At 43.9% G+C, this 27,554-nt stretch overlaps 1 protein-coding gene across 1 annotated transcript in view; it reads left to right on the top strand.

Annotated features, from left to right (window-relative positions):
- The window catches only part of SYNE1 (spectrin repeat containing nuclear envelope protein 1), a 459,183-nt gene that overhangs the window by 11,450 nt on the left and 420,179 nt on the right, over window positions 1-27,554 (top strand). The window lies entirely within an intron of this gene.

Here is a 27,554-nt window from a genome sequence, read left to right as displayed (position 1 = left end):
CAGCATTGCTAGGGTTAATTAAAAGTATATGAGAATGTACAGAATGATCTATTGACTCAGACACTGAGCTGCAATCAGTACTTTGGCCACATCGTCTACCTACCTTGAAACTTCCCTCCTTTCAGCAATTTGTCCAGTTACAAGTGGTAATCACCTTATTTGTGTAGGAGGTGTATAGATGGAAAGTAACAGTTTTTGAGTTGCGAAATTTTTTAAAATTATTTTTATTGATTTATTTAAAAAAATACTGCTCCTTCATCACCAAAGGCGAATCTGTCAGGGTGGACACTGAGCCCATAGAATCCCCGAGTAGTTCTGATTCTGAGGAAGAGCAGTCGCTTCTGGGAGAGGAGCGCGCTCCTCTTTCCCAGGGCCCACAGCTGACGGAGATTCCTCCCACCAGCATTCCTAGATTAGATAGCAGTCTAGGCAGTGACCGAAGCGCGGATAGTAGACTTGGTGGACGCGCGATGCCGATGCAGAGAGCGGCGCCAAATGGAGGGCTCAGAAAGGAGGCGTAGTGCCCGGTTGGCACGCAAACAACGGCTGCGCCCAGAGGATCCAAGGGAAAAGGGGAGGGACTCTCCCTAGTCCTTAAGTTCAGGGGTCTGCCAGTAATTCCCTTTCAAATGGGGACCAACTGTTCCAACTTAGGGCATAGGTACTCTGCTGCTCAGATCTAGTTGCTACCTGTAGAGTTGTTAAGTTGTAAAAGAAGAGTAAAGCTTGGAAAGGAATTCCTTTGTCTGTGTCTGGACTTGGCTACTGGATTAGACTGAGAGAGGCCTCCAAGGAGCCCTTGACAGAATCCTGGGTAAACATAAAATTATAAAAATAATGATCCTGTTTGCAAATCATGGTTAAATTAGCCCACAATTCGCCCCAGCGCATGCCGTTTTTGCTTTGCATAATCAACCCCCATCACCCCTATCAGAAGTTGATTCATGATGTACAAACCTGGACATTATGGTTTAATCATGGGTTAAACAACCCACAGTTAACCTAAGAACTATTTGTAGGTTAACCGTGAGTTATTTAACCCATGATTAACCCATAGTGACCTGGTTCGCACAATCACCACACCCATGGGATTGTTAACAAGCCACTGTGGTTTATTAATCAACTTTGTGTTGTGTGAACCAGGCCATTGCCCAGGTTTGAACATGACAAATCAACCTTTGATCAGGCTGCTCGGAGGTTAATTATGCAAAGCAGATCATGTATGTGTGTGCATGTAGCCCCCAAGCCAGCATTTGACCTTGGCCCCCAAAATGGTTGTACACCCCTGATTTAGATAAGTGGGAGTCATTTAACAGAAAGGGGTCAGAAGGCAATAAACTGGCACATGGAGCTTTCTTTTACTCCATCTTCAGCCTCCTAACCTGTTTGTTCATTTCCTTGTGTCTAAAATAAAGTATTGTCCCAGCTGTACTGTCAGATCTGGCCTCTGCTGCAAGATCAAACAGGAGTTGAAAAAATCACCTCTGCCGAGCATAGAATCATAGAATAGTAGGGTTGGAAGGGGCCTACAAGGCCATCGAGTCCAACCCCCTGCTCAATGCAGGAATCCAAGTCAGAGCATCCCTGACAGATGGCTGTCCAGCCTCGTCTTGAATGCCTTCAGTGTGGGAGAGCCCACCACCTCCCTAGGGAATTGGTTCCACTGTCGTATTGCTCTAACAGTCAGAACGTTTTTCCTGATGTTCAGCCGGAATCTGGCTTCCTGTAACTAGGGATGTACGAAAGTCACTTTTCGACAGGGTGATTCGCGGTGGGGGAGAGGCGCTCCGTCCCTCCCCCCGAAATTCTGGCCGGGGGGGGAGGTGCTCTGTCCCTCCCCCCCGAAATTCTGGCTGGCTGGCTCCGCACCGCAGGGATTCTGCGGAGCCGCCAGCCGGCTCCGCCAGCGGCTGGACATCCGGCCGCTGGCTAGCAGGGACACAAATGGCGGTGGCCGTAGCCGCCACCATTTGCGTCCCTGCAGTCAGCCGTGATAGGCTACGTAAATGTTTACGTAGCCTATCACAGCTGATTTAAAAGAAAAAAAAACGCGCGTTTTTTTTTTTTAGATGCTACACTATTTGATGCTACACTATATATGTAGATATACACTATACACTATTAGATGCTACACTATATATGTAGATGCTACGTTTTAGATGCTACACTATTTGCGTTCCCCTTATTTTTGCCGTCTTAGTCTACGTAAATGTTTACGTAGACTAAGACGTGCCAAAATAAGGAACGCAAATGGCGGCGCCCATGGGCGCCGCCATTTGCGAACGCGCGTTTTTTTTTCCTTTTAAATCAGCCGTGATAGGCTACGTAAACATTTACGTAGCCTATCACGGTGTTTTTTAAAAATCTAGCCGTGATAGGCTACATAAATCTTTACGTAGCCTATCATGTTTTTTGTTTTTTTTTAACTGGAAATGGCGGTGGCAGCGACCGGTCGGAAGACTGGTCGCTGCCGCCACCGGAGCCGCCGCCGCCAGGAAGATCCGCCCAAGGTAAGTCCCGTCCCGGGGGGGGGGGGGCGGGGGGGCAGACGGTTCCGCCACCAATTTCGGGGAGGCCAAATGCGCTGGCATTCGGCCTCCCCGAGATTCGTGGCGGAATTCTCTGACATCCCTACAGGCTGTAACTTGAGCCCATTATTCCGTGTCCTGCACTCTGGGCTGATCAAGAAGAGATCCTGGCCTTCTTCTCTGTGACAACCTTTCAAGTACTTGAAGAGTGCTATCATATCTCCCCTCAGTCTTCTCAAGGCTAAACATGCCCAGTTCTTTCAGTCTCTCTTCATAGGGCTTTGTTTCCAGTCCCCTGATCATCTTTATTGCCCTCCTCTAAACCCTCTCCAGTTTGTCTGCATCCTTCTTAAAGTGTGGTGCCCAGAACTGGACACAGTACTCCAGATGAGGCCTAACCAGTGCTGAGTAGAGGGGAACTGGTACTTCCCAGGATTTGGAAGCGATGCTTCTATTAATGCAGCCCAAAAGAGCATTGGCCTTTTTTGCAGCCACATCACATTGTTGGCTCATATTCAGCTGGTGATCGACAACAATTCCAAGATCTTTCTCGCTTGTAGTGTTGTTGAGCCACGTATCCCCCATCTTGTAACTGTGCATTTGGTTTCTTTTTCCTAGGTGCAGAACTTGGCATTTATCCCTATTAAATGTCATTCTGATGTTTTCTGCCCAGTGCTCCAGTCTATCCAGATCGCTTTGAATTTTGTTTCTGTCTTCCAAAGTATTAGCTATCCCGCCCAATTTAGTGTCATCTGCAAATTTGATCAGCATTCCCTGCACCTCCTCCTCCAAGTCATTAATAAAAATGTTGAAGAGCACTGGGCCCAGGACTGAGTAGGGATGTACGAAAGTCACTTACCTTTCTGCGGATAATGTTCATGGGCGGGGAGGCGTTCTGTCCCTCCCCCCGGAATCCTTGACGGGAGGGGAGGCGATCCGGTCCTGCCCCCCGGAATCCTGCCCGGGCGGCTGTGCTCTGTGGCGGCTCTGCGGAGCAGACGGCAAGGCCCAGGCCAGGGCCGTCCACAGCCAGATTTCCGGCCACGGAGGGCTCTGGGTAAAAAACAAAACAAAAAACACACATACGTAAATGGCGGTGGCTAGAGCCGCCGCCATTTGCGTTCCATATTTTTCACCATCTTAGTCTATGTAAATATTTACATAGACTATTACAGCGAAAATAAAGGGGAACGCAAATAGCGTAGTGGGCGCTATTAGCGTCCCTTTTTGATTCGCCATTTTAGCCTACATAAATATTAATGCCATTTACACTATGCTATTTGCGTTCCCCTGTATTTTCGCCATAATAGTCTACGTAAATATTTACGTAGACTAAGACGGCAAAAAATAAGGAACGCAAATGGCGGCGGCCATAGCCGCCGCCATTTGCGTACGCGTCTTTTTTTTTTTTTAACCGGGATGCGATAGGCTACGTAAGTCTTTACGTAACCTATCACGTCTCTGTAAAAAAAAAAAAAAAACCCCGACAAGACTGCAAATGGCGGTGGCAGTAGCCAGTTGGAAGACCAGTGGCTGCAGTCGCCGCCGCCGAAGCCGCCACCCGGAACATCCGCCCCAGGTAAGTCTCGTCCCGGGGGGGATCCACGGGGGGGGTGGCAGGCCGTTCCACCACAGATTTCGGGGGGCCAAATGCGCTGGCATTCGGCCTCACCGAGATCCGTGGAGGAATTCTCTGACATCCCTAGGACTGAGCCCTGCGGTACCCCTCTCGTTACCTCTCCCCAGTTTGAGAAGGTCCCATTGATAAGCACTCTTTGAGTCCGATTCTGTAGCCAACTGTGGATCCACTGGATCGTTGTTTCATCTAGCCCACTTTGAGCTAGTTTGCTCATCAGGAGATCATGGGGCACTTTGTCGAAAGCTTTGCTGAAGTCGAGGTATATGATGTCTACAGCATTCCCACGGTCTACAAGGGAGGTTACTTGATCAAAAAATGAGATCAGATTTGTCTGGCAGGACTTGTTTTTGACAAATCCATGTTGGCTTCGAGTAATCACGGCATTGTTTTCAAGGTGCTTCCAGATGGATTGCTTTATCATCTGCTCCAGAATTTTCCAGTTATATCCAGGGATTGATGTCAGACTGACTGGACTGTAGTTCCCAGGTTCCTCCTTATTACCCTTTTTGAAGATAGGGACAACATTCGCCCCCCTTCAGTCATCTGGCACTTCCCCCGTCCTCCATGATTTCTCAAAGAGAATAGACAGCGGTTCTGAGAGTTTTTCTGCCAGTTCCTTTTTACTTTAGGATGCAGTTCATCTGGCCCTGGAGAATTGAACTCATTCAAAGTAATGTGGTGTTCCTTGACCATATGCCTATCGATCTCAAGCTGCAATCCTGCCCCTTCAGCCTGTACTTCGCCTTTGCCAAGGGGGTCATAGACCCTCTTTTGGGAGAAGACTGAGCCAAAGTAGGAATTGAGCACCTCTGCCTTTTCTTTGTCATCTGTTATTGTTTTGCCATCCTTATTTAATAGCTGAACAACCATTTCTTTCCTCTGCCTTTTACTATGCATGTAGCTGAAGAAAGCCTTTTTGGTTTTTTTAGCATCCCTCGCTAACCTCTACTCATTCTCAGCTTTAGCCTTCCTGATGCCATCCCTGCAATTCTGTGCTACCTGCCTGTATTCTTCCTTTGTTACTTGGCCTTCTTTCCACTTCCTATATATGTCCTTTTTTGTTTTCAGGTCATCCCTAAGCTTTTTATGAAGCCAGATTGGCTTCTTCTGCTGTCTTCCACCTTTTCTTCTTGTTGGAATTGTTTGTGATTGTGCCTTGAGAATTTCCTTTTTTAAAAGCTCCCACCCATCTTGGACTCCTTTTCTTGTTAGCGTCGCTTGCCATGGGACCTTACTGATCATTGTTCTCAGTTTATTAAAATCAGCTTTCCTAAAATCCAGAGTACGCGTTTGACTACACTCGGCTTTTGCTTCCTTTAGAACCAAGAACTCAAGTGCAACATGGTTGCTTTCCCCCAGAGTTCCTGTAACTGCTACTTTATCCACTAAGTCATCTCTGTTGGTTAGGATCAAGTCAAGGATAGCCGATCCTCTAGTTTCTTCCTCTACTTTCTGTAGGAGGAAGTTATCCACCACACAAGTCAGGAATTTCCTGGAGGGGCCATGTTTTGCAGAATTTGTCTTCCAACAAATATCGGGGAAATTGAAGTCCCCCATTACTACTACATCATGCTTCCTTAAAACATTGGCTATTTGCTTTTCAAAAGTTTCATCCTCGTTTTCTCCTTGGTTGGGTGGCCGGTAGTAGACTCCGACCACAAGGTTCCTTTTATTCTTTGCTCCATTTATTTTGATCCAGATGCTCTCGATGGGGCTACCAAGCTCCTCCTCCTGTATTTCTGTGCAGAGATATGTATTTTTCACATACAGTGCAACCCCACCTCCCTTTCTGTTCCTCCTGTTCTTTTTGAACAAGTTATATCCTTCAATTGCTGTATTCCAGTCATGAGAGTCATCCCACCAAGTCTCAGTTATACCTATCAAGTCATAATTTCCCTCCTGTATTAAGAGTTCAAGTTCGTTCTGTTTGTTTCCCATAGTCTGGGCATTAGTATATAGACATCGAAGACCATGTGCTTCATAGTCTGGCTTTCTTTCTACATGTGTCTGAAGACTATTATTGGGTGCTATCAGAGCTGTTCTCTCCATTGCAGTGCATGCGCCTACGTCCATTGTTATCCCCAACATTACATCTCCCTTCCCTGTATGATTCAGTTTAAAGCCCTGCTGATGAAGTTCTTCATGCTGTGGTCAAACACATTCTTCCCAGCCTTTGTGAGGTGCAACCCGTCCCTTGCCAACAGTCCATCTTCCAGGAAGTATAGCCGGTGGTCCCAGAATCCAAATCTCTCTCGTCGGCACCACCTTCGTAGCCAGTCATTCACCCGGAGTATTTTTCGTTCCCTTTCTGTCCCTCTTCTAACTACTGGAAGGATGGATGAGAAAACTATCTGGGCCCCAAAGTTCTTGAGTTTCCTTCCCAAAGCTTCAAAGTCTGACGTGATTTCTTCGTAGCTCCGCTTGGCGGTATCATTTGTTCCCACATGGATGAGGAGAAAGGGATATCTGTCAGTGGGCTTTATGAGTGCAGGCAGCCTTTCAGTCACATCTCTAATTCGTCCTCCCGGGAGACAACATACCTGGCGAGTCCATGGGTCTTGGCAACATACTTGGGTCTCGATCCCACGCAGCAAGGAGACTCCCACTACTACCACTCTTCTCTTCTTGTTGTTGTAGGCCTGGGTTTCATTGCCTCTGTTTGACTGACCTTCAGCCTCTTGCTCACTCTCATGTAGGTTCCCCTGTGATTCTTTCTCTGCAGGCTGTCCTCCAATCTCATCCGCAAGTACCTGGAATCGGTTCCACAGCTCCACTGCTTCCACTGGTGCAGAGTGGCGTCTAGTTCTTCTCCTGTCACCCTTTTCCACGGAGTATCCTCTACTCCATTTTTCTTCACCTCAGCATTTCCCACTGCCTCATCTTGCTGTGGCTCTTCAAGCTTCTGGTCTTCCCTTTGCAGCTGTAGTTCTGCAAAGTTCCATTCTGTCCAAGAACTCTTCGTGTTCTCTTATTCCCCGGAGGGTCGACAGTCGCCACTCCAGTCCACTTACTTTTTCTTCCAGCAGCATGATCAACTTGCACTTGTTGCAGGTGTAGGCCATGTTGTTCTTAGGCAAGAAAACAAACATTGCACACACCTTGCAGGTCACCACACTGGAGAGTCCTGTCCTTCCATTGCCTCTTTTCCCTTTTTGTGTCTAGCTTTGTGATTGTTCTAGACTAGCCTGTGCCTGCTCCTCAGTAGAGGTTAAAAGCAGAGTCCCACTGGTGTAGACGTGTGTGTTACAAGACAAATAAATGGAAAAAAGTTAGTTAAAAAATAAAATAAAATAAAAAATGGGAAAAAAATGTTAGGGGCCTCCCCCTTGACCTCCCCTGCCGAACTCCCCTGGCCATCTCCTGTTTGCTCCCCCTGTTTGCTCGCTCTGGTCGCTCGCTCTCTGGGAGCTTGCTTGCTTCTGTAGTCCCTGGACCAGCTAGAGCAGCTTGCTCTGCTCTTCTCTGCTCAGTTGGGAGGCAGGAAACAGACTCCCAGCTAAGTACAATGGTTTTTTTAGTCTGTGGTCTTGCATTATGGATGAGCAGATAATCTGCAGTGCAGACTCTTCCTGGCCTTCATGAATTAAGAGTTTCATCACTAGCAAATGTCAAACTTAAGTGATGTGGGAATTGTAAAGGTCCCTGTAAACCTGAAAGCACAAGTTTGCACAACTTGTACTCTATCAGGCCAAATTTTTCAGCTTTGCACAACTTGTACTCTATCAGACCAAACACAGCCAGCTAATTATGTATTGTGGCCTGCAAGGTACTTGAATCTTTTCCTTGAATCAACCAGGCCAGACAGGGCTCTGGAGAAAAAAAACAGATCTGCTCCACCTACAATATTGCTTTAATATGCTCATTCTGTGCTATGCTCATATTTTCTTTATTTTTCACAGTAAAGAGTGAAATAAATCCAGTTATCACTGTGATTTGCTCTTGTTAGGTTTTTAAAAAAACTCTGTACTGCAGCAGAGCATGAAACCGCTGACTCTAGATTTGGGCCCCTGTCCAGTTCCTAGCATAGGTCATCCACTAAGGTGACCAAACGAACCACACCCTCTTGTAAGGAGGCATTCACCACTATCTTTACCTACTTAGCCAATCATCCATCCGTTATCACCCTGGCACCTTTCATAAAGCAAAATGGGCACGGGTTGAACACAGAAATGGTAGGTCTCAACTCACAATTATCCTGTCCCCATCCTTGGATTGGACCACTCTGAGGATTTCCATGCTATCCTCCTAGACTGCTTGTCTGGAATTTGGACACACCATTTTATGGTGGTTCCAGTCCTTATTGGAGGTGCAGTTCTAGAAGGTGGTGCTGGGAAAGCTTGTGTTCAATGCTTTTGCCACTGACTATGGTGTCCATCAGGGTTCCATCTTTTCCCCCATGTTATTTAACATCTTCATGAAAACTCTGGGGGAGGTTGTCTTGGGTACAGGGGTTTACTGTCACCAATATCCTGATGGCAGCCAATGTCAGGGTGGACACTGAGCCCATAGAATCCCAGAGTAGTTCTGATGCTGAGGAAGAGCAGTCGCTCCTTCGGGAGAGGAGCGCACTCCTTTTTTCCCAGGACCAACAGCTGACGGAGACTCCTCCCACCCACATTCCTAGTTTAGAAAGCAGTCCAGTGAGTGACTCAGCACAGATAGCAGACTGGGGGGGATGCGCGGCGCAGACGCAGAGAGCGGCGCCAAATGGTTCGCGCTCAAAGAACGGTTGCACCCAGAGGATCCAAGGGAAAAGGGGAGGGATTCTCCCTAGTCCTTATATTCAGGGGTCTGCCAGTAATTGCCCTTCAAACAGGGACCAAGCTGTCAAGGGCTCCTTGGAGGGCTCTCAGTCTAATCCAGTAGCCAAGTCCAGACACAGACAAGGGGATTCTTTTCAAAGCTTTATTCTTCTTTTACAACTTAACAGCTCTACAGGTAGCAACTAGATCTGAACAGCAGCATCCCTATGCCCTAAGTTAGAACAGTTGGTCCCCGTTTGAAGGGCAATTACTGGCAGACCCCTGAATATAAGGACTAGGGAGAGTCCCTCCCCTTTTCCCTTGGATCCTCTGGGCGCAACCGTTCTTTGAGCGTGAACCATTTGGCGCCGCTGTCTGCGTCTGCGCTGCGCATCCCTCCCAGTCTGCTATCTGTGCTGAGTCACTCCCTGGACTGCTTTCTAAACTAGGAATGTGGGTGGGAGGAATCTCCGTCAGCTGTTGGTCCTGGGAAAAAAGGAGCGCGCTCCTCTCCCGAAGGAGCGACTGCTCTTCCTCAGCATCAGAACTACTCTGGGATTCTATGGGCTCAGTGTCCACCCTGACAGCCAACTCTTTTCTCTCTTTTCAATCTAAAGCTAAGGAGGTTTTCAAGTATTGAATCACTGTCTAGCCTCAGTAATAGACTGGAAGAGGACAAACAAATTGAAGCCCAATCCAGACAAGACAGGAGATATCAAATCTAGCCACAGTGACATATGCTTTAGTTGCATCTCATTTGGACTTCTACAACACACTCTGTGTGGAGCTGACTTTGAAGAGTGTTCAGAAATTCAGCTGGTTCAGAATCCTGCAGGTTACTGACTGGGGCTTGTTTCAGGGTGTGATTCCCGTGTTACAGCCGCTTCACTGGCTAGGAGTCCATTTCTGGGCACAAATCAGAGTGTTGGTTATAATCTACAATTCCGTACACAACTTGGGGCCAGGTTATCTGAAAGACCATATTTTCTCATATGAGCCTGCCTGGGTTTTAAGATCTTCAGGAGAGGCTTTTTCTTCTGTCCCACCAACATCTGAAGCAGAAACCTGAGAGAGGGCCTTCTTGGTGGCTGCTTCTAGGCTCTAGAACTCCTTGCCATGGGAGGTCTGTCCATCTAGTCCTGAGGTGGGGAACCTGCATCCCACCGAGTTTATTTGTGGGAACGTCCTGTCAGGAGCATGAAGGTTTGTGTACTATGACCAACCAATGCTACTGTACCTAACAGGGTGACAGGTTTTTAAAAATACATTATAACATTTTGTAAATGAGTAAGTTATGACTGGGAGCGGCATGCCTCCTCACCACCATCATCACTTGCACCCCACTTTGGAGAACAGTAAGAGCACAGGAGAGTAAACAAGTGGCAGTGGCCAAGGGAAGAGGAACAGGTGTCAAGGAGCTCTGGCTAGTGGGCTCTCTGCCATGGCATTAGCCCTGGCTGGAGCCCAACAAGCCAATACCTGACACTGGCCTTGAGCAATACAGTAGTAAAAACAAATATCATGCAGGAACTGTTAGGAAAAGCCATCGTGTTACAAAGATAATTCTGTTTCTTTTGACCTTGTCCCAGTTATATGCTGCTGACTCTTTTTTATTATGGAATTGTAAAGTGGTACGAAAACATCAAAGCATTGTACTAGAAAAGATTCCCTTTTTCTTTGTCACACTGAGATTTAACTTCCTCTGATTTTCTTAAGCTGCAATACTAATAATTGCTACATAGATGGAGTTCTATTTAATTTAATGGAATTTTTCTCTAAGTAATTTGGGGTTGAGCAAAGAATTATATAATTGATAGGTTTCTGAAGGTTATCTTGCCCAGTCCTCTACACAAGGCAAGATGATTCGCACTCAGAAACTCTTTAGCATTTGAGTTTGTTCATTTTATTTGTCTCATATGTATTCCTGCACGGATCTTAGGGAATGATACATGAGTCATCCCATTTAATCCTCACGATAGTCCTGTGATTCAGGCTTTACTGAAAGATAACACCTTCCCAGTAAGCGTAATGTCTTGAATGCATGCCTTTTGAAGTTGCCTTTTGCTGAGTCAGCCTTTTGTCCACCCAGTACTATTGATTCTACTCTGACTGATGCTAGCTCAGGCACAATAGGCAGTCTTACAAAGCTCCACTGCCTGAGATCATTTTAAGAGGATATGCTGGATACTGAACCTGGGATGGTCTGCAGGCAAAAAATGTGATCTGAGCTCTTCTACTTAGGAATGTTGGTTTATTTATTGTTATTTATTTTAAAAATATGCCCGACATTTTATAGACAATAAACTCAGAGCAGCTTACCAAATAAATAAAAAGAAATACATTAAGCACATTAATGTATTTACATTACATTAATTTACATTACATTACATTTACATGTACATTAAATACATGAAAACAGTTCAAATTACTAAAATCAGTTTCATGCATTAAAACCAAGAGCAGAATAAAAGAACTTAACATATAAAAGGGAGACAGAACTTTAACATACACTAAAAGCTAGGGATGTTCAGATTTTGTTAAATCCATTCTGACTGTGTTTCTCAGATTGTCAGGTGACTTTTTTCCATCATCTGTTCATTAACGGAATTGGATAAATATTTTTAGGAACGTACAACAATTTTGTACATCCCTAAATGTGCACTTGTGCAAATCTCCCCCAAAAGTTAAAACCAAAATGGTCTACAACTCTGCAGAATCTACGTGACTCAGAAAAAGCCAGGCTGCTGCAGAATCTGCAGGTTGGATTCACATTTGAATCCATTGCGGATTTCTCCAACATCCCAACTAAAAGCTCAGCAAAAGAAAATGATCTTAGCACCTTGCCTGAAGCTTGAAACCTGAACCTCTCTGTGGAAGGTGTTCCACAAATTGGGTGCAGCAATAGAAAAGGCCCTGTCTCCCATCTGAACAAATCATTCTTCTGAAAGAGGTAGGATTAGGGATGTGTATTGGATTTGGATGTAGTCCAAGCCTAAGAAGAATCAGGCCCCTTCGGACCATTTCCGGTGCGTCCCAAGGGCAAGCAGGGTTCCCTCCAAAGTCAATAGAACTAAAACTGGGCCAGAATAAGGCTTCATCGCCAATTCATGGTTGGAGATGCAGAAGTCTGTCTTCTCTACAAATAGCATCTTTTTGTTTATTTTCTCTAAAAAACAGATGAGTGAGGAGGGAAGGAGTGTGGCTGAGTGACTGACAGGTCCACCTTGTATGTAATCTTAACAATTTCTTTAAACCTGTTTTTTTTCCCCCCATGACAGTAAAAAAATTACTAAGAAGTCACATTTAATTTATTCCCAAGTAAACATGTTTAGGAATGGGCTCTAAATATCAATTGTTATGTAAGTTTTAATTCATATTATTGCTTTACTTTGTCTCAGGATGTGGTACAATTGTGCAGGTACATAGGGTATAGTTCTAGTTAGGGAATTACTCTTAAATTTGACACACATTGGTTTAACTGATTGTACAGTCAGTATGTGTACAAAGTGTTGATAAAAACATTACATTGTTAAAGCCTGAAGAAACTAAAATTTCAAGGTTAGATGTTAGATGGGCTAGATGAAACAACGATCCGGTGGATCCACAGTTGGCTACAGAATCGGACTCAAAGAGTGCTTATCAATGGGACCTTCTCAAACTGGGGAGAGGTAACGAGCGGGGTATCACAGGGCTCAGTGCTGGGCCCAGTGCTCTTCCACATTTTTATTAATGACTTGGAGGAGGAGGTGCAGGGAATGCTGATCAGATTTGCAGATGACACCAAATTGGGCGGGATAGCTAATACTTTGGAAGACAGAAACAAAATTCAAAGTGATCTGGATAGACTGGAGCGCTGGGCAGAAAACAACAGAATGGCATTTACTAGGGACAAATGCCAAGTTCTGCACCTAGGAAAAAGAAACCAAATGCACAGTTACAAGATGGGAGATACGTGGCTCAACCACACTACGAGCAAGAAGGATCTTGGAATTGTTGTCGATCACCAGCTGAATATGAGCCAACAATGTGATGTGGCTGCAAAAAAGGCAAATGCTATTTTGGGCTGCATTCATAGAAGCATAGCTTCCAAATCCCGGGAAGTACTAGTTCCCCTCTACTCAGCACTGGTTAGGCCTCATCTGGAGTACTGTGTCCAGTTCTGGGCACCACACTTTAAGAAGGATGCAGACAAACTGGAGAGGGTTCAGAGGAGGGCAACAAAGATGATCAGGGGACTGGAAACAAAGCCCTATGAAGAGAGACTGAAAGAACTGGGCATGTTTAGCCTTGAGAAGAGAAGACTGAAAGGAGATATGATAGCACTCTTCAAGTACTTGAAAGGTTGTCACAGAGAAGAAGGCCAGGATCTCTTCTTGATCATCCCAGAGTGCAGGACACGGAATAATGGGCTCAAGTGACAGGAAGCCAGATTCCGGCTAAACATCAGGAAAAACTTCCTGAGTGTCAGAGCAATACGACAATGGAACCAATTACCTGGGGAGGTGGTGGGCTCTCCCACCCTGGAGGCCTTCAAGACGAGGCTGGACAGCCATCTGTCAGGGATGCTCTGATTTGGATTCCTGCATTGAGCAGGGGGTTGGACTCGATGGCCTTGTAGGCCCCTTCCAACCCTACTATTCTATGATTCTATGATTAAGGTTAAAAATCTGGATCAAATCTAGATGTCAAAATTTTATTTTTACACATGATATATGATCACTTACAGTACAACACTGTCCCTATCTACTCAGAAATAAGCCGCATTGAGTGCAGTGGGGCTTACTCCCAGGTAAGTGTGTATAAGACTGCAGCCTTTACAGTGAAGTAGTTAAACCATTAAGGGAGCAATCCTATGGCTGCTAGTCAGCGGCTAGACGGCCATAGGATACATTAGTTTCTGGGAACTGACCTCGGAACCTGTGCTCCGAGGTCCTTGCAGGCAGCTCAGAATGGCCCTGCGCTCGGAAGAGGAGTGTGGAGCGGTGAAAATGGGGTGTTCCTGGGGGCACTCTGGGGCGGGGAAGGCAGAAATGCCTGTACAACACATCCTATGTGTCGGCCGGCAGCCGCCTCCCCCACTACACCTTCCTGTGGCTAGACAGCTGAAATCAGCTGTCTAGCCACAATTCAGGGTGACTGAAGCGCAGAGGGGACAATCCCCTCCGTGCTTCTCCTGCCCTGCATTGGATAGGCGGTCGCCTTTGAGTTCGGAGGTGGCTGCCTGTCCCCATAGGATTGCGCCATAAATGAAATTACCTTTATATTACCTTTAAGGTGCTCATGTGTTAAAAGAAAACACATGATGCTTTTTTATGGTGAGAGTTCAGGGAGAATCTGATAGTGATGGGCAACCTGTGGGCTGAGAGTCCAATTCCTTAAGAATTTGGTTCATCCTGCAGAGGCTAGATCTACACTAGTGCTTTTTTTTCGGTATTGAAGTGTGCTGATAACTGTTGGGGCACATTATGCATTCCGTATACTGCTTTTCTAGCGTTATTTCCGGCTTTTTATTTCGTATTACCCAAAATACTGCAACAGATGTCAATGTGTGCATTACAGGGTATAAATACGCAAGAGGGATATAGCGTCACCATGATGGGATTGTATCAATATGTAGATCTGGCCTTAGTCTCTGAGGCAACCAGCAGCTCAAGACAGACATGTGTCAGGAATGATTCTGAGCATGTAGAGATAGCTAGCAGCTCAGGTTCAGAATGGGAACAGACAGAACAGGGGGAGACTCCCTCCCTAGTGAGCTCATATATGGCAAGGCCTTCTTCTCAAGACATTGGCACACAGATGGCTCAGCCTGGAGGCCGTCCCCCTTTCCTCCTCCATGAGAACCGAGGTCTCGGGAGAGGAGGAGAGTGAGGGTCATGACTTGAGGGACGCTAGGGTCCGTCGCAGAGCGAAGCGGGAAAAGTTAGAGGTGGAGCTCAGATGCTCCACCCGGTTGGCTGTGCGTGATAGCCTATGTAGGAGGGAGCAACTGTAAGGGAGGGGCATCCCCCCTAAGCTAATCTGTCTGGGAAGTTCTTGTACAAACTTCCAGCAACTTCTCTAACTTACACTTTGGCTCTTCTATTGGTATTCGTAATTATGTGGAGTAGCTGTTTCCTTTGTAGCCTGAGAGTTTCCTAGAATTTGCATTTGTAAGGAACCTGGTTGTTAACTAATAAAGTAGCGAGCCTGAAGCCTGGTATCTTGGAGAGAGTTGATTGTGAAGGAGGAGGATGAAAGAACGTGACAACATGAACAAAGTTTTCACATTTATTTCAGAAAAATCATTGGTTTCCTATAATAATTCTTAGCAGAATTGGCTACTTTCTCAAATGCTGCATAGAGAACTCTTAATAAAACAGAAAGGTGAGGGAGAAGAGGCAAGGTTCTTGTCACATGCACTTTGATATGAAAAATATTTATGGCTCAGATGGATTTCAGGACAGGTCACCAGTTTCCATGATTTTCTTCAAATGTTCTACATCCAGAATAGAGAAGCCTGTACTAAATCTGGGGTGTTGAATCCCAGACCTGTGGGCCAAATTCACCCTGTCTAAGCTCCCAGTCTGGCTCCATGGAGTTCCCCAGTCCCCAGATGACCACACCCCCTTTCCCTGGCCCTTTCCCTAGACCAACAGTTGTTTGGTGGTTTCCCAGCTCTTGCACGCGTTTTCCCATTCTAAAAGGCCTCCTTTTCCCAAGGGCTTAGTTATGGCAGTAAGAGCTTTAAGCTAAAATATGCTGGGATTTTGTGTATTTGTGGCACTTTGGTCCCTCCCTTTTGCCTTTGGCTCCACCCCCTTTGCCTTAGGCCCTGCCTACCACAGGAATGTGGCCCCTGAGAGCTTCTCTGAAATTGAATTTGGCCTTCGGGCTGAAAGCGGTTTGACACCCTGGTACTTAATAACTGCATTCACACTCTTTTAGCTGTTAGCAATTGTTCTATAACACAAGCACCTTGAGAAACCATGCAAACCTGTGTTATGCGAAACATTGCAAAGGACTGTGCAGAAAAATTTGTCCCCTAGGACAAAAGATCTGGGCAGCTAATGAATAGACATGGCTGTCCCAATTGGGCACTTTGACCCAATTCTCTCAAATAAATGAAAAACAAAGCACTGTATCCCTAGCTTTACGATACGCGTTCGTGGGTTTCTTTTTCTTCCTTCTGGTTTGGAAAATTATGCTAGGGTTTCTCATTCCAGTATCTTGCCTGCAGTACTTAAGACTTCCTATATTTTCGTATGCTTTTTATTTTGTGCTTTTAGTTCTGGAATGCAAATTTTAAAATAGCATGGCCAAGCTGAATCAGTCTTGCGATAGTTTTACATGAAGCTCACTGTAAGTGGAGGGAAAAGCCATTAGCATCAGGCAGTGGCCTCCAAACATATATTCACAACAAAACAGATGGTAAACACATGTTTTTCTACACTGCAGTTATTTCTAAGTAGGAAACATGGCATATTTTGTGATATATATGAAAATTCATATTCAGTACTTTTATTGAAGTAATTCTAAAGGTTATGGTTATGCCCATCCACATTCTTGCTTTCAGTTCTGATTTGCAGAGAACTGCAACTATCCATCTTCATTGTTGAGAATTGCAAGGGTACAAACGATTGCAGGGCAGGAATAGTAGGAAAACGCAGTGGGTGAAAGTATAAGCTAGAAAGTATAAGCTAGAGGACAGATGTTGTAGTTGGTTGATAATAGTATGAACGAACTTGGGTATGTCAGAGCTGAAGGGCAGTGGGTAGACTGAGTTGGTTAACTCCACCAGGATATCAGAAGGATCCAAGAGTGCTGGAGAAAGGAAAGAGAAGAAAAGGGGTCAGTGGGTGCCGCTACTAAGTATAAAAACAAAGGAATGCATACAATATAGGATTGTTTGTGAAGATCTAGATTGCAAAACAAAGTATGTGACAATAATATTGCTTAGATATAAGAATTCCTTCTCTTTATGTAATTCTTTGATTAGCCATTGAGAATGTAGGATATAGTGATCAATCGGTAACCTAGTGATGAATGCGAGAAACAGAGAGGAAAGCCTTTAAACATGCTTGCTATGTTCTAGATGAAATAGATAGCTCTCCAAGGGTAATGGTGTCATAGTGCTTGATATAGTTACCAGTGGTGCTTGGGCTGAACACTGCCGCCTTTAGGGCCTAGCTACATAATGGTTCAGTATTGTTTTAAACCAGTTGCCACAAAACTTTTTGGGCCTAAGGGACAGATTCCATTTTGGAGACGCTGTTGGGAGTCTGCATTCCAGTGGTGGGTAGAGCCAAAGGCAAAAGTAGGCATGGCTGAAAAAGTCCAGCCCTTGCCAAATTCCATTGTTACCAGTTTAGAACAGGAAACATTCCTACTCAGAAGTAAGCAGGACAAGCCTCTGCCTGTCTAATCAGGAGCAGGGCTAATCACTCATCAGCACTTTCAAAGAGCATCCCAAATACCAAGCCTCTGCATGACTACTCAGAAGTAAGCATGAGCATCATGTCTGCTCAGAAGGGAGCCTGGAAGAACTGAATCACTCAGCAGCTTCCTCTGCCACACAGGGAATTTATTTAATTGATTCAAAAAATTTCTTGGTCACCTTTCAGGGCATACACCTCCCAAGGTGGCTTACAACAATAAAACAGAATAAAAACTGATGTGGCAATAAAAGCAGTAAATGCACAATAAAGCAGTAAAAACACAACAAAAACAGCAGTAAAATCAGCAACAGCACCAAACATTCTAAAAAAATAAAACACCAGCATAAAATAAAAGTTCCAACAGACAACTATAGCTACAACCCAGTTCAGTAACACTTAATCAGGTGAATGCCAGAGTAAAGTAGTAAGTTTTCGGGGCCTTCTTAAAAGCCCGCAATGACGGGGTGTGGTGGACTGCTGATGGCAACTTGTTCCAGAGGTGTGGGGCCACTGCAGAAAAGGCCTTCTGACCTGTGGACACCAGCCTAACTGCTCTGACAGGTGGGCAAATGATAAGGGCCTCTCTTGCTGATCTTAAAGTGCATGCAGACTGATATGGGTGAAGGCGGTCCTGAACATAATCACTCGGCAGCTTCCTCCCCTCCAACAGCTCTTATCTCCATTCTCCAATCAGCTGCTGCTCAGCAATACAGCATTTCCCTCCATGGCAGAGAGGGTGGGGCCAGGGGAAGTAGCTGCCAGGCCAGATGGGGAATCCTGGGCTGGAGCCTTTCCATCTCTTCTTTAAACATGAGGAATTGTAAAGGTATATGTATATGTTGTAAATAAAAGTAAAATCTGGGGAAGAATGGCAAATGAGTGGCGGACTGGAGCAGCTGTTAAAATATTACTAAATAGTTTGGGTGCGAGGTATTTACTAGACACTTTTTAATTTGCTGTTTTACACTGTTTAAAATTGGGTATGAGCATGTGGTTTTTATGCTTTATTAACTGAAAACGTTTGAAAACTAAGCAACTCCATGTTCAAGTTTAAATTATGTACAATCCTCCACATTCTAAATTCTCTCTATATTTATATATAATCTTCAGTGTGATTTTCTCAGTTGTTAAACAGAAAACTGGTGTAACATAGTGACTAAAAAGATCACTTGTGATCAGGGAGATTGCCAGTTCAAAACTCACCTCACTCACCAGGCCTGGTCTCATCAGTTGTCATGGGTAGGCAGCAGCTCAGGGCCCACAGATTCAGAAAGGCTCATCTGCTCCTGAGCCTGCCACTTTCCTCCTTCTGGCCGGCTCTGCTCAAATCACCACGGCTAAGCCTACAAGCCCTGCAGCACCCTATTCTAAAAGAAAACATTATTTAAAGTTACATTTTGAATAGGAGCAATCTGAACCAATCAGATGCTGCCCTTGGGGAAGGGACATGGCCAATGAGGGCACAGGCCAGTCTATGAGCCTCACTGGCCAAGCTCCCCAACGGTAGCATCTGATTGGTTCAGATTTCTGCTACTCAAATTATAATTTTTAAAAAATTAAAATTGCATAGGTGAGGCCTGTATTCAGCTGGCCGGGTACTGCAGCCCTTTGCTAGTGTGGCCAGCTGAGCCAGGTGAGGAGGGGAAGGAGCTGCCACGGCCATATAAGAAAAACCGGAGTGGAGGGTGGGTGAGTGAGCAAGTGGCTTGGGACAGGTGAGTAGGCAGGCAGGCAGGCAGAGGGCTTTGGCGAGCAGATGGATGGACAGGTGTGTGTGCATGTATGCGGGCAGACAGGGTGTGTGGCTGGGCAGACTCAGTGGGAGGCTTTGCCCGATGAGCAGGTGAAGAGGCAGGCAGGGAGCTTTGGTAGCGGGGGGGGGGGTGGCGGGAGCCAATTGGCAGTACTTTGCCAATGGCCTATTAGAGTCTGTAATCAGCCCTGCCACCCACATACTGAACTATCAGTGAGTTCGATACCTGTCTACCAAGAAGTAAGTCCTGCCTGAGTTCAGTGGGGTTTAATCCCAAGTATGGGATTGTAGGTTAAGTATCCTTAGCCAAGCCGCTATTCTCTCATCCTCAGTGCCCTGCCCTATGTAATTTGGAGATAATAAGACTGGCCTACCTTACAGGACTATTGAGGGGATTACTGAGATAATGTACGTCAAGTGCTTTGAATACTGAAAGTGCTGCATAAATGCTAAATTATTGATTATCACATAAATTGAAAAATCCGCCACATACTTTAAGAAAAGTGCTATTTCCTAACAAAAGTGGACTAGAAAAAGAATGTACTGTTACATATTTCCTGAGAAGAATTCATCCTCTCAAAGAAGGCTTTCACATAAGTGGTCTTCAACATGTACAGTGTATGTTCTTTTTAATAAATGCATAAACCACTGTTGCATGGGGAAATTGTTTATCAAAGAGCTATGTTCAAAGTAAGGTCAGCAAACAGCTAAGAGGCAAAGCTGATCTGTAAGAGTCAAGAAATCAAGCAGTATATATAGGCTGCTGAGCCCACTGAAATATATACATTTTGATGGGGATGTACGAAATGTACTTACCTTTCCGTGGATTATGTTTATGGGGGGGGGCGCTTCGTTCCTCCCCCCCGGAATCCTCGATGGCCGGCTGTGCTCCATGGCGGCTCTGTGGAGCAGCTGGCCAGGCCCAGGCCAGAGCTGTCCGCAGCCAGATTTCCGGCCGCGGAGGGCTCTGGGTAAAAAAAACCAAAATAAAACAAAACCGTGTACGCAAATGGCGGCGGCTACGGCCACCGCCATTTGCGTTCCTTATTTTTGGCCATCTTAGTCTATGTAAATATTTACATAGACTATGACAGCGAAAATAAAGGGGAACGCAAATAGCGTAGCGGGCGCTATTTGCGTCCCTTTTTGATTTGCCGTTTTAGCCTATGTAAATATTTACGTAGGCTAAAACAGCGAATCAAAAAGGGACGCAAATAGCGCCCACTACGCTATTTGCGTTCCCCTTATTTTCGCCGTCTTAGTCTATGTAAATACTTACGTAGACTAAGACACCAAAAATAAGGAACACAAATGGCGGCTTTTTTTTTTTTTTTTTTACCTTGCCTTGATAGGCTATGTAAATCTTTATGTAGCCTATCACGTCTTGAAAAAAAACAACAACCCACAAGTCTGCAAATGGCGGCGGCGGCAGCCAGTCGGAAGACCAGCCGCCGCAGCTGCTGCCGCCGCCTGGAAGATCCGCCCTAGGTAAGTCTCGTCCCGGGGGGGATCCATGGGGGGGTCTGGGTTGGGACAGGCCGTTCCGCCACAGATTTCAGGGGACCGAATGCGTTCGGCCTCACTGAGATCTGTGGTGGAATTTTCTGCCATCCCTACATTTTGATTCTTGATTTGCATAGTGTTGCATAGTTCCTTCACAAAAAGTCCAGGGCAATGAATATGGGCTTATCTCATTTTATCCTCCCAATAATCCACTGAAGTAGGTTATACTGAAATACAGGCCAAAAAGGAACTTAATGGCTGAACAGAGATTTGAACTCACCTTAGAGTGGTGTGTTTATCATAGAATCGTAGGGCTGGAAGGGGCCTATAAGACCATCGAGTTCAACCCCCAGCTTGACTTTAGATGCTCTGCAGCCAACTCCACCAGTTTTAGCCACTACATTATAGAGGTTCACGGTTGTAACTGATAGTTAGACAGAACACAGAAACTGTTTTATAGTTTTCACTCTTTAATTATGTTATGACTGACAGTACAACATTAATGTTAAATGTGGAAAGTTTGAACAACGTAGTTAAATGGCACAGGATAACACATGTGCTTAAAATACAGCAAGGAAATCAGTTTAAGCATATATTTAAAAATATAGGGCTATATCTGAATATAAGGGTGTGTCATTCCACTGATCCATATAGGGTTTGATTCATCTTTGATCCCAGAGAGGCTTCCATCAGTGGAACAGGGAAAGAGGTGATTTCCTGCAATTTTCCTTCCCGCTGCAAGTCCTCCTTCCCTAAAACTGCTCTAGAAGGTTTGGAGACCCTTTGGAACAGCATGAGAGGTGGTGTGGGAGATTGGAGGGGAAAGAAGGAATTCCTGAAAATTGCCCCCTTCATGTTCCATTGGAAGCGTCTGCTACATCAAAAAGCATTTCATCAGTGGATGGAGACAAACTGAATACAACCCATAAATGTATTGATCAACTTTGCTGTTCCCTAGGCTCTTCAGAGAGCTGAGTCTGAATTTTTGAAAGCATATTCTGATTCAAATTGACTTAAAATATTTGGATGACAGTAGCAGGTTTATTCATTTAAGGCAGAGCTTTCCAAACTGTGTGCCACAACACATTAGTGTGTCGGCAGCAGTGTGTAGGTGTGTCGCACGAAATGCAGAAAATTGTGCGGAAGGGCACCGCAGCGCTCCCTTACTCACGTTTGCTTCGCTTGGCCCCTCCCCCGGAACTTCCTAAAGCAGCTAATGTTAAAGCAGCTTAGCTGCTAAGGCTTAGGTGCTTTAACATTAGCTGCTTTAGGATCACGTGGCGTCTTGATGTAGGACGCACGTGATTGGCGGTGTTGGAGCGGTACGGCGAGGAGTGTGGTAACGCTGGCTGCACGAGGAGTGTGGAGAATTCGAAGTTAGTGGAGCAATTAGTCAAGCAATTTGCAATCAGCTTGGGCGAGAAGCTTCCCCGCGTCCTTGGTGTGGCTGCAGGGCAGCGGGGGAGAACAACGGCCCACTGGATGCCCCCAGAGCAGGGAGGCTGCACCGGGCAGGCGAAGAGCTTCGAGCCTGTGCTCCCTGGAAAGGTAGAGGCCCAGGACGAAGAGAGGGGAAGGGAGGCACTGCCCTGGGAGCAGAGCTCAGCCGACGCCAGCGCGGAGAAGTGGCAGCGGCCACCAGCCCTGCGTGGTTTCGGGCGTGCCCTTCATGGACTTCTACACTGCGCTGCCGCGCGGCCAGACCAGAGTAACACGCAGGTGGAAACGCCACCTGGGACTGCACCGAGCGGGCCGTCTGCCATCTTGGCCAGTCGGAACAGAGCTCAGTTGATTTCTGCCATTTATTTTTATTTTTACTCTGCTATAATTGTGGATTAGCCACCCACTGGCAGTGTACCACTGGAGAGTGCTGGAACTGGACTCTGGACATAGGCATTGCAAATATTTACAGCAGTATAGCCTTGTAGTGAGACATATATATATTTACACCATTTTTGTTGGACTTTTGCTTCTCTACTTCATGTGTTTTTGCAGGTGAGCTCCTACCTGGACCTATGTGTCCTAATATGTATTATAAATACTTTAGTTAATTTTGTTTATTTTTCACATTTTCTCCTGGTCCTGATTCCTATCTTTATTATCTCACTTTATCACTGTGGGAGTGGAGCGCAGGTACTGTTATTTTCAGCACCTGCGCTCCATTTTCTTAAATTCATTTTCTTAAATGAATTAAGAAAAGTTTTGGACAAAGAGGTTCAAATGGTCAATTACATTAAAAGTAGACCAATCAAGATTATTTGCTCATATTTGTGAAGACATGGGGGCAAGGTTTAAAAAGCTTCTACTACACACAGAAGTTCGTTGGCTCTCAAGAGGTCGAGTGCTTTGTCGTGTGTGAATTGAGGGAAATGATGCTTAAACTTTTTGAGGAAAATCAGCAAAATGAATTCTGCAATCTAATTCAAAGCAAACTTTGGTGCACAAAATTGGCATATCTTGCTGACATACTTGAACATTTGAATAAAATAAACACCAGTATGCAAGGAAAAGGAGAAAATATCTTAACAGCGGTAGATAAAATCTGTGCTATGAGAGACAAAATAGCAATTTGGAAAAGGAAAGTGAAAGAAGGAAATTTTGAAATGTTTTCCAAAACTGCTGAGTGCCAGCTAAAATGTGATATCAGCTCGCTAATTGTTGACCATTTAACATTGCTTGGAGAGAAAGTTCATCATTACTTCCCAAATGTTGAAGTCCAAGACTATGATTAGATCAGAAATCCATTTCTTTCAACTGCAGTGAGGAACTTTTCACTTATTGAAGAAGAATCAGCTGACATAAAAAATGATCGAAATCTGTTAATGATGCATGAACAGGGTGACTTAGACAGCTTTTGGATTCGCATTTCAAAAATGCAACCAAACATAGCTAAAAAAGCGTTAAAAATTCTTCTGCAGTTTTGTACTACATACATTTGTGAAGTATCCTTTTCAATGATGGCAAACTTAATGACACTGAAACGTGGAAGCTTAAAAATGCTTGATGACTAAATGCGAGTGTCTTTATCTAATATTCCACCAAATATTGAAAAGCTGCGTTCATCCCATCAACCTCATACATCCCATTAAAATGGTAAGTAGTTATTGGTGTTATTCAACTTTTTTAAATTCTTGCACATATTTACATACTGTTACTCATAAATGACAACAATGTATGTTATTATCTTACAAATCATATATTTTTAAAAATAGAAATGAAAGGTTTTCATGAGATATGTTGTATCCCCATACATTTCATTATTACAATTTATGTATGTGTCCGTATCTCTTATAACGGGTTAGTTTAACCTCCGGTTTGCTAGTAAAACTGAATTACCGTGTCACGAAATTATGCATGTCTAAAAAGTATGTCACCAACATGACTATTGAAAGCTCTGATTTAAGGGTTTCATCGGGGGCTAAAATTGACATTTTTCATCTATTTATGTTACTAAGGAAAGTCAGGTTGTTTTCCATACTCATTGCTTGATCAGCTAGAGCAATTTAGAGAAGGCTCTGTATCTTAGATAGAGATTTTAATAGCTTTCTTAATCCACCTAGAGATAAAATGAGGGAAAAGAAAGGATGGAAGATGCAGAAATGATGATGCCTTAGCTAATAGCATTAAAATCCTGCAGAATTAATAGATGTATGGACACCTATTAACCATAGAGGTAAAGACTATGATTTAGTCATACACTTTCTTTTCAAGTCTACATTAATCCTATAGTAGAATTGATTACCCTTTTGCCCCCAAAGATCTGTAGGGAAATCTTGCTGACTCTTCTATAGGTTTGAGATTGGTCTGATCATATTCCAGTCTTTTGTGAGTTATATAAATATTATATGCAAGAAGCAGTATATTAGACAATTGGAGACTGAACTTCTTGTTTTTATTTGACATTCAAGTAAAAAATAATCAAATTTTCAAATAAAAAACATATAAAAAGATACTGAATGGTTGAAAGATAATAAACTTATTGATACAATAAATAAAAATATAGTGGGGTGTATTTAATACATTAATGTTCCTTCAAAAAGCTAGTTGCTTCAAAAAAGAAGGAAAGCCTGGGATGTGCAATGGGAGGCAGGGAATCAGGGAAATCAGGCTTCTGAGGAGGTGCAAGGGGTGCAGTGGAGAGGGTGAAATTCCTCTCGAATCAGCATCATTGCACAAACACTCCTTTGGATACAGACTATTTCCTCTTCCTTAGTTTTTAAAGATCTGCTGTTATGGTTAAAGGCAGTCATTAAAATAATCATGGCCCTCTATGTAAATGCTGAATTACCTCCTTGAGCTACTTTGCAAGAAAATAATCCAAATGTTGGACTATACTCGTCTGAATAACTGCATTCATGATTATATCTCTAAACATGACTCAGCTACTGTTCAGACAACTAGGAAACTTACCATGCTGGAGATAGTTGATATCTGAAGATTTACTTATTTACTACATTTCTATACTGTGAAATAGCCAAAGCTGTCTGGGCATTTCACAAAAAATAATTGATACAATACAGGACACAAATGTTTTGTTGTTGTTGCAATTGTCTCCTGAAATGCCTGTGTGAATCCAAAACAAAATATATGCACAAATGGTAACAAAATCTTGGACCATCCTATTCAAGATGAAGACTGGTCAGCTCGGTACTAGTGTACCACCCACCCTCTATGTGTCACTTTCTAAGTAAACGTTTTCCAAAACATTAGAGTTCTTGTATCTTACACCAGATAGGGTGAGACACATCTATTAAAGTGATGGTCACCTTTGTGGGAAAGACTGTCAGGAACTAGGAATCTTTCTAGCATATTTGTTGTTGTTGTTCAGTCGTTCAGTCGTGTCCCAAATACAACATTTTTGTACTCTGGTACTGGGCAAAATGAAACAGAATTTCTGGAATTATTCTATGCTTAATTTTGAAACTTAAGATATACAGATGATACCTATTAAAACTTTTGGAAGAATATGAGATAGTGTAATCAAGGATTGAATGCAAAGAGAGTCAGGAGGACAGGTAAGATTCGAGGATTCGGATCGCATGTCACAGTGGCAAATCTTTAGTTATTTAACCCACAATTTGTGCGGATGCACACTGCCTGTGAGCCGCTAAACAACTGAGTGGTTAACCCATGGTCTGTTGTTGGGTTAACCACTGGGTTGTTTAGCCCCTAAGTTGCCCAACAATCCAGGGTTGCACATCATGCTCACAACATCCAGTCGGAGGTTGTTTATGCAAGTGGAAGCAGCTTGCATGCAGCATATTCATCTAGTAATTTAACCCATGATTTGCAAACTGGCCTGATAGGTTACACTTATATTTTGTGACAGTTTCATGTGTTTGATAATTATCTGAACATTATTAATTTTGGGTAATTTTTTAAAAACAAAGTTGTGGACAGCCAAGGAGGGTGTACTGGAGATGTAATTCTGTATTTGACCAGTTTTACTATGATTTCAGGAATTTAGGCTGCAATCCTGTACAGACCGATCTTGATGCAAGTCCAATTGAATTCTATGGTACTTCTGAATAGATATGCATAGGATTGTACTGTGAACCAATAACATACAGATTGTTGTTGCTGTCAACAACAGTTACAACATCAATAGATTTAATCAGAATTGTTTATTATTGTTCTGTGGTTTGGGATTTGACCACAACAGGTCATCTTATTTTCATTTGCTTTGCTTTAATACATTGGATTTACTACTCAGAGGAATGGATCAGGCAAAACTCTGCTGGGTTCCATTAAAAAACAACAACCCTCAATTGTATGAGTTGCAGACAAATACCTGCTGGAGGCTAGATGTAAGATAATTTAAAGATTTTGTATATAAAAAGTGTAAATTAGGGTTAGATCTGATACAGAACTCTTTAATGATGCTCAAAGCACTGAATGATTCTTAGTAATAGAATAAGGACACAATCCTATGAACGTAGAATATTTTGGTAGGACTTTTTTTGTTTCTAAACATGCATAGGATTACACCTGGAAAGGTACTTCTCATTCTTATTGCTAAATAGTGTTGCAGGTAAGCAAAAAATGTCAAATAAACATTCAACTGCAGTTAAATTTCTCTTCATAAATAGTATCCTTTTCAATGGTATATTCCAAATGTAGCATAAAGTGTAGTAAACATCTTAAGCATTTTAGAAACCAAGACCTAGTTTTCATTTCCATTCTTGTTGTTACCAAGAACGCTATGGGTGTGATTAACTGTCAAAGACTAAATGAATATAGAAGGCTAATTTCAGTGTTTGCAGCCAGTACACCCTTCCTCCACTTCTGAATCTATAAACCATTTTTTCTATCAGAGTCATGTTTGTTGTCAGTTTTAATGAATATTTGAATTGCTCCTAAGAATTGATAGTCTTGGTTTACAACACTCCTAGCCTTTTAAGATAATAAAAAAGTAAAGGTGTCCCCAACCAGTCGTGTCCGACTCTAGGGTGCGGTGCTCATCCCCGTTTCTAAGCCGAAGAGCCAGTGCTGTCCGAAGACGCTTCCGTGGTCATGTGGCCGGCATGACTGAACACCGAGGTGCACGGAACGCTGTTACCTTTCCCGCCAAAGCGGTGCCTATTTATCTACTTGCAATTTCTTGCTTTCGAACTGCTAGGTTGGCAGGAGCTGGGACTGAAGACGGGAGCTCACTCTGTCACGCAGCACTCGGGTCTCGAACTGCTGACTTTCCAGTCTGCAGTTCAGCGTCTTAACCACTAAGCCAACACGGTCCCTTAAGATAATAGTCACAGGGAAAATCTGATTCACCTTAAAAAAAAAAAAAGTGGCAAAGTACTAGTTGCTTGGTTACAATGTATTTTGAGCCTTTCTCCTAAACTTCTGTTAAACAGTAATTCTTGGTATTGGCTAGCAATTTATTTTAAAAAATGTATACAATTAAAAGAAAACAGGAATGAAAACTCGGATGAAAATATTACTCGAGTAAAGAAATGGCTAATTCTGATGTTA

Source organism: Heloderma suspectum, chromosome 1, assembly GCF_057233095.1.
Source record: "Heloderma suspectum isolate Gila_16-S chromosome 1, 16-S_ref, whole genome shotgun sequence".
NCBI lineage: Eukaryota > Metazoa > Chordata > Lepidosauria > Squamata > Helodermatidae > Heloderma > Heloderma suspectum.
This window is presented reverse-complemented; position numbering and strand designations above follow the sequence as displayed.